Below are 8,111 nucleotides of genomic sequence, written 5' to 3'. Positions count from 1 at the left end.
AAGTCTAACACTCTGCTCACTGCTATGGCCATGTTTGAGTGTCACCAGGAGTCCCTTTCTCTGCCCAGTTAATTTCCATGCCCATTTTTAATCTGCAAAACTCATAACCAAGCTCTATATGGCAAGTTTATACAATTAAGAGCTTGCCTACACCAACAAGCAACAACCTGCACCCCTGCAAGATGGTAGCCTGACAGTACAACTTACATTCAAATTTGTGTTCACTGGGATCTGTTACCTCAAGCAGGCTTCACACCAGCAAATGCCCTCACGTAGACTGCAGTGGAGGTGCTGTGGTGACATAACCGCTGCTACCTTAGTTTCGCTCACTTTGCAACTCCGTTTACTGATCTACAGCCTCCACTGGCAAGACAAGTTCTTCAGCAACAGACAGAACCTCCCACCTTCACAGGTACCTCATTACTTAAAAGGTGGTAAGGCGTTTATGCAGAGCTACTCTTGTATCTGCCTTGTGGTTGCATGGTGCTTCCTTCTTGCTTGCAAGCCCACTCCTCATTTAACTCAATAAAAGGCCTTCCCCCCCTCCCCAGTTACTGACTGATACATAGCAATACTCCAGAACATTTGTCTAACCACTGATTTCTTGGACCACAGCCCAATAGCCATGTGATACTGTTAAGCTGAACACCAACAATGGTTAGTGCAAGATTTCAGAGACTATTTAAAGTTCAGAAAAGCAAAAGTGCTTCCATGACTGTTTACTGCACAATCTCAAGTCAAAGCTTTAAATCTAAGCAAGCTAGTTTGTAAAATTAAAGCTTGATGATGTACTTTCACAGAGAAATCTCATGCCATGTGTTCCAGACACATCACACAGTATTGCTGCGTAACTGTATCTCCTTGTATCAAGCACTTCTATAAAATAGACTAAAAAGAACCAACATACCAGACCTAATTCACAGGTTTGCAACACATTATCTCCTTCCCACCAACCCAAATCACCACAGCAAGTATTATCATTTTAAAATCAGTTACAAAAGTGATCTTGCTATGTAATTTTCACTATCCTCATATTCCAGAAACCATAAGAGTACAATATCATGGTTAAAACCTTCCATTTTTGTAATTATCAGGCTTCCTATACTACCAATACACATTTCATTGGTTACTTAACTTCTGCAGCTCTGAAGTACAGGAGCATTCATGCAGAATGGTTTGCTGGTTTGCAGCTGAATGGTCAATATGCCTTATCTCTGGCCATATCTGCCTTTATTCTATGCCAAGTGAGAGATATCTCTTATAATAGAATGGTAGGGGTTGGAAGGGACCTTTAGAGATCACCTAGTCCAACCCCCCTGCAGAAGGAGGTTCACCTAAATGAGAATCTCTTATGACTAAGCAGTGCTCCTGGAGACAGGCCCCCACCACCCAACATGCACAAGACCGTTATTTTCTGGCACCCTTTATCTAATACTGCCAGTCCCTGATCAGAGACCATGCCCAGGGAATGTTTTAGAACACACAAGAGCAAGGCTACTGAAGTAGAGTACCTGAAAGCACCACCCACAACCCTGAGGCTTTATCTCTGGTCTTTTATTTGATCCTGGAAATCACACAAACACATTCTCTACAGTTTTACCAGATGTACACACAGCTGCATCTCAAGAGCTTGCATATTTCACGTCAGCCCAAAGAGATAGGACCATTGCACTCAAAACACATGCCACACACACTCATTTCTGACCCTGTAATGCAAGTCATATAGACCCTTTATCTAACAAAGCACTTAGCAAATATCACTGCTATATTGCCCCTTTATCTGGACTTCCACGCCTTCTTCTTCCATAAGAAGCTGACCTGGCTAGGACTGGCAACTCTTGGACCTACCACCCAAGCAGCTTTATTAGGTTCTGTCAAACAGCACCTAGACTTGCCACAGGATTCCAGCAGGTAGAAGGTGGTCCTTCTCCACTTATGAAGCACATCACTACTAGCAGAGCTCAGAGTCACCACTTGAGCTTGATGTGCAGTATCGTGTCCAGGATGTGCTCTACCAGTCAGTACTACAAGGCCACGTTGTCTTCATAGCTCTTGCAGAGCGCAAGCTCACAAGGAACATCAATGGTGCCACTACAGACCTGATGTGCAACAGCTAGCAGGGTTTTCACATCTGTATCTTTATTCAAGAGCATATACAAAACAGGACACATGGAAATCCCGGCTCCTGTCAGTAACATCTGCTAACAGAAATCCTGTCAGAAGCAATGAAAGGAAAATTCTGCACACTCTGATACATTCAATAGACTCATTGCAACAGTTGCTTGCTGAAAAGTAGCAGCCTTTAGCCAAAGTAGCTGGTTACTGGTTATTAACCATCATCCAAGCACAGAAGATGCTCAGTGAGCCAATACAGAGTTCGGTCAGATCCTTAGTGCATGTTTCAGTGGTCAAATGGATACTGATTTTTGACACCCCCCAATGCTTTAGAAATCACCACTGGCAGTGTTTTACACTTCATGATACTGCTCAGACAGAAAAATTGGGATTTCCATAGAATTTGTTACTTAGAAGTAAGCACATTCCACGAGCTACACAGGAATTCTTCCAACTCTGGGATCTAATGCTGTCATTTTCGGCTGCAGACTATAGGGTAGAATTTGGTGACCAATTAATGATTCCCTCATTCCTCTGTGGAAGGGTGCTCGTTTGCTGAATACAGCAAACATGCTTACTGTGACACAGCACTGTTAGTTTTGAAATTACTGCTCAAAGCACAAATTCCAATGTGTGCACTCCCTTCTCCTTCTACCAACCACTTCTTTTCCCCCACACAGCAAACAGGCAACATTGCCAGGATATTGCTCGGTTAGTTCCACTGCTGTAGTGGCAGTCCATAAAACGTCAATTCCTCTCTCCCTCCACAGATACAGCTGGCAGTGTAAGCTTAGACCTGTGGATACAGCTCTTCTGTACCCACAGCCTTCCTCACTACACCTGAATTCTTAAGAGCATTCAATGTTTATGCTTCCTGTAGTGGTTTTGCCTGGGAAAGGTTTTGGTAACACGGACTACAGGGGTGGGTTCTTTACACAAAGATCTGACAGGAGCTTCCTCTGTAGCCGACAGGGCTAGGGCCAGTCACTTTTAAGATGGACTCACAGCAGATCCAAGCCTGGCAAATTAGTGACTGAGGTAACACCTCTGCCAATAATGTATTTGAGAAGTTGCTGAGCAGTTGCTAAAGTGCAGCAGCAACATGGAGCGAGAATGTGAAACCATCTCTGCAGACACCAAGGTCAGTGGAGGAGAGGGAGGAGGGTGCTTAGGCCCTGAAAGAAAGACTCCCCTGTGCCCTGTGGTGAGGAAACTGTGTCCCTGCAGCCCATGGAGGCCACCAGGGAGCAGGGACCCACTCACAGCCTGTGGAGGAGCCGGGAAGCTCACCCTGGAGCAAGTTCCTGGCAGGACCTTGGAGTCCATGGGGAGAGAGGAGCGAGGCCAGAGCAGGTTTGCTGTCAGGACTTGTGACCCCGTGAGAGACTCAAGCTGGAGCAGTCAGTGCCTGAAGGACTATTTTCCAGGTGAGTGACCCACAATGGAGCAAGGTGTGAGGAGCTGCAGCCCATGGGAAGGACCCACGCTGGAAAAGTTGGTGAGGGACTGTCTCCTGTGGGAGGGGCCCCACAGTGTAGCAGTGGGAAGTGTGAGGAGGCCTCCCCCTAAGAAGCAACAGCAAAGACCATCTGTAATGAACTGACCACAACCCACATCCCCAGCACTGCTGTGGGGAAAGGAGAGTCCCTGGAAGAAGGAGGGTTGGGGGGAAGTGGTTTTAAGAATCAGTTTTATTTCTCATCTTCCTGCTTGTATTGTTCCTTTAATAAATCAAACCTTTTTCTCTGTAAACTCTTAGTATTTTAAAGGGGAAGAAAAATACTCTCAGGGATTTCTTCCATGTACTGAATCTAAACACTTCTTAGTATCTGCTAAACAAAACTGCAGCAGCTGTTTCAGCAGGCTTTTTAAAAGCATGGCATCCCACTCCAAGCCACAAAAACTCTTCGGGTGTTACGCTTCCAGTTACAGGTCATCCACATTTGTCAGGCAGTACGGACAAATGGTGTTCCAACTTGTCACTGGAAAAAGAGAATACAGTGTAAGTAAAATGGTTCATTTCAGGGAGAAAGTTCATTTTAGAAGTAAGCATACAACACTTTGTTATACAGTAAGGTGTTACCTTTTCTGGAAAAACCAATCTAAACCCCTGTAGACATCACAGTACTTTTGAAATCCTTTGCTCTCATCTCAGATTCCGGATCCGTATTAAGTTTTTCAACATGGAATTCAGGTTCGGGATAGGATCATCACAGATGAGACAAAAGCAATACAGGAAATGTAAAACTCAAAAGGAAATTTACTGTTCTATAGGGCTTCTGGTTGCAATACAAAAGTTAATGTACAGTCATTTAAGACTTTGCATGTAGGTCTGAAAGCTTGCCAAGGTTACGCTCAACTATCAGCACACACTGTGCCTTGGGGAACAGTGTTCCTGAATTCCAACAAGGTACAGAATTAATTACTATACCAGCTTACCATATCCATTGATTAACTACTGTATTAAATTTATCAGCTGTCATAATACAAAAGATTCCCAAAGCGTAAGTAAACTTTAGACTTAAAATGAGAAAACGTTTGAAATATTTTCAATTACAAATCTGAATGAGCTACAAGCATTTATTGCTACACTTCTGGTCATTTTCCTGTTAAAAACCATTTAGTAGTCCAGAAAAAAAAAACGTCTTCCATCACCCAAAGTACAATTTGCCATCTATCTATTTGGTCTCTCTACTCTTGCCCAGGTATTGCTAACCTTGGCTGCATACTACAAGTCAACTAACCAAGCAACTATAATTTCCTGTCCTCTATCAGAATTGAAGAGCTGAAAATCAGCTAATATCTGGTTCTCAGTTTCATTCAAAATATTAAATATTCCAGAAACTAAAATCCACCAAGCAACAAAGATTACATAAAAAAACCTGCATCCAGACCACATTCTGCCACTTACAACTGTCCTGCAAGCAACAGGAAAATTAAGACTACCTCTAAATTAGAACTGGCAGCTCAGCAGTCAGATTCACATGTGTTCACAATGAATCAGGTTTGGGATAACTTCTTCACTGATCAGACATAACAACAGTTTTATGTATGACTCCCACACCAAATTAAAATCAATCATAACATTTATTGAATTCATACCTTCAATAAAGAAGCAGCCTTCAAACATCCCTGCAAAGATATGAAACACACTCATTAGTTGACACTAACAAGGCTTGCTACTTCCAGCTTCTTTCTCTATCAGCCACATTAAGTTACTCCACCTCCTACTTATAATATTGCCTAAACCACACAGGATTTTATAGGTAGCACTTCTGCACAACAAGTTTCACTCACAGGTTTCAAGTTCTCATGCTGAGACAAAAAGCCTGTTCTTCAAAAGAAACCCTTTGTATTTAGCAAGGTATTTAAAGGTACCTTTTTTTAGTAAGTGGAATAAAATTGTAAGTGTTCTAGCAAGACAGGGAAATTAGAATTTATCCTCACTCTTTAGATTTTGGCTTCTTAAAATAAAATCAACCTGCAGATATTTACAAATAAGTGAACTTATATAAGTACCACTACCAATGATGCACAGTAAGCATTCAGAAGCACGCTTTTTGCCTGCTGCAAGTATGTTTGACTAGCCCTTCTGGGTCAGTTTAGCTCTGGAGCCAAAACAGCTTTATTATCATTAGAACTCATTACAATTCATCACCAAATTTCACCTTCAATAATTACTTTTTTTTTTAAATGCTCCCCTCTGAGTATACCCCAAATTAACAGCCCCTAAGAGGGTAGCAAAGCTCATTGCTAGCTTTCAAAGACTAGCAACAAATCCTTACCAGGGCACTTTTAGTACCTGGCTAGTGCTTATTATATACCCACTCTTAAGACAGGATACCTCAAATTACAGAGGTCTAACACTTCCCTCCCTCTCTGCCCTTTAAACATGCTAGAGCTTTTGCAACAGCACATATCCATGTCACCATGGACCTGAGGTGAGCTTAAATAACATCCTTATTCACAATCTGGAGCATGTTGGCATCTAGCTTGTACATGGGAACAGCAATAAACCTAACACCAACTAGAGTAGTGACTGAAAGATTACGTGACTTTTGGAACAATTATTTAAGTGGTTTCATCTCAGTAGCCAGATCCGTATGAAGTTTCTCATCAACATATCAGGTTTGGCAGTTTCATCATGATTCACCACTTAACTATCAGTGAGACTGGGAACATGAACACAATTCACACATTCATATATTCCGTAAATGAGCTTTGTGTCTTTCATATGCAGATGTACTGAAATGGGAATACATGACATTCACAAAAAAAATTCAGATGCTTATTAAGTACCTACCTTTATCTGTCCTGTTACAGTTGGCAGGAAATCTTTCAACAGGACATCTGACGTTCCCTTTATTAGAAACTGTTCGTGTCAGTCTAGAAGTTCGAGTAAAACAATCAATTACAACATGCTCACGCATAATACAGCACACAATGCATTAGGAACAACCAGGTTTTACTCTTGTGGATTCCCCTTCTTCCCAAGCACTAGTTCTAAGTGTTTTCAGTCAAACTAAACTGAATACAGATCTTGGAGTTACTTCTTAGCATTTCCAAACAGTGAAAGATATCAATAATACTCTTTTCAAAAGCACATTTGTCCACATTAACAAGCCTCTAGATTTCCCCTTTGTTTCCTTGACCTAAACACTTTCTTACACTAATCTCCTGATAAAGTGCAAATTCACAATTAAAATCATCTTGAGGTGAGCTGTCACGTTTAGTATCAACTCTTCTGACAGTCATATTTTAACAGCTCCTCCAAGTGACCCAAACAGTGTTCAACAACTCCTCAGCCTATACAGTTCTGGACTGTGTCAAATATGCCTGAAATACAGTATCATCTCAATTTAGAAGCTAATAACACAGCCACCAATCCAATAATATATATATTTTTCCAATTTATCATATTAATTTATTCCTACTGATCATTCACAGCATACCTAGCTTTCAGGAAAATCCACTTGTGTGTACCAAGTATTCTTCTACATCTGATGAAGCTTCCATGAAAGGCTGAAATTGAAGTGAAACAAAAATTATCTTTTAAAGTAGAAAATGTCTCTTGCTGTGGTCTAGCATCATCTTTCACGCTACTATGTCGGAAACAATTACCAAGCACTGAAAATTCGCTTCATACAGCAATGCAATATTGTCTAGAACAGTCTTCAATACTTCACAAGTTGAAAGGAAAAAGAGTCACCCTTAATTGGTTTTGAGCCCTTTTACAACTATTATGTTCCTCAAAGAACCAAGACATTCAAGCTTCCACTTCAAAAAAAATTTATGAGTGGCCATGCATTTATTCATAATGCAGTACAATACTGTGTTTGTAGTTTGAGGATCTTTACCTCAATAATTATGTTCAAATATAGTCATGTATGTAGATTCACATTAACTCCAATACAGACCCAAGGCTAGACACCTGACTCACTATCTCCAAGATCAGTACACTTTAGCTCAAGTTAACCCAGTGATTTATCACATGAGTCTTCAAGCCTATTTAAATGTAAAAGCAAAAGAAATGAAACTATGAACAACTGACCTAAGGGATGATCTTAATTCAGTGAAGAGCAAATATAACCATCATCTAATTCCTCATTAGTTTGACAGCAATTATGAAAATGCAACATACTGTAACTGCTCCCTTTTTGTCCCATTCAGTAGTCACACAAAGATGGTCCTGTTGGCATTTTAACATATTCCATACTTTTGACAGACAAAAGCATGGAAACCAAGAAAGAAACAGATGCATTTATTATCATGATCAACAGCAGGAATGTAGTGTTACTTCTACAACAACAAGATTTGAAATTCCAGAGCCTTTACCTTAATGCTTCTGTACAATGCATCAGACACCACAGGAAACTTCCTCTCCATCATACCTAAAAACAAGCAGTAAACAAGCTTAACACTTGCAATCAGCAGACTCTCATTACCAGGTCACTAAGTCACATTCATTATGAGGCATTAATCACCAACAACCTCTC

General features: G+C 40.9%; 2 non-coding genes across 2 annotated transcripts; both read right to left on the bottom strand.

The window, feature by feature from the left end:
* Window positions 1–4,263: 4,263 nt before the first annotated feature.
* Window positions 4,264–4,334, bottom strand: LOC133625042 (small nucleolar RNA SNORD50). The gene has a single exon (XR_009818340.1). It is a non-coding gene; the product is annotated as a small nucleolar RNA SNORD50 (small nucleolar RNA).
* A 1,864-nt stretch (window positions 4,335–6,198) lies between these two features.
* Window positions 6,199–6,265, bottom strand: LOC133625043 (small nucleolar RNA SNORD50). Its single transcript, XR_009818341.1, has one exon. It is a non-coding gene; the product is annotated as a small nucleolar RNA SNORD50 (small nucleolar RNA).
* Window positions 6,266–8,111: the final 1,846 nt, after the last annotated feature.

Source organism: Colius striatus, chromosome 2, assembly GCF_028858725.1.
Source record: "Colius striatus isolate bColStr4 chromosome 2, bColStr4.1.hap1, whole genome shotgun sequence".
Taxonomy (NCBI): domain Eukaryota; kingdom Metazoa; phylum Chordata; class Aves; order Coliiformes; family Coliidae; genus Colius; species Colius striatus.
Note: the sequence above shows the minus strand (reverse complement) of the source record. Positions and strands in the feature narration are given on the sequence as shown.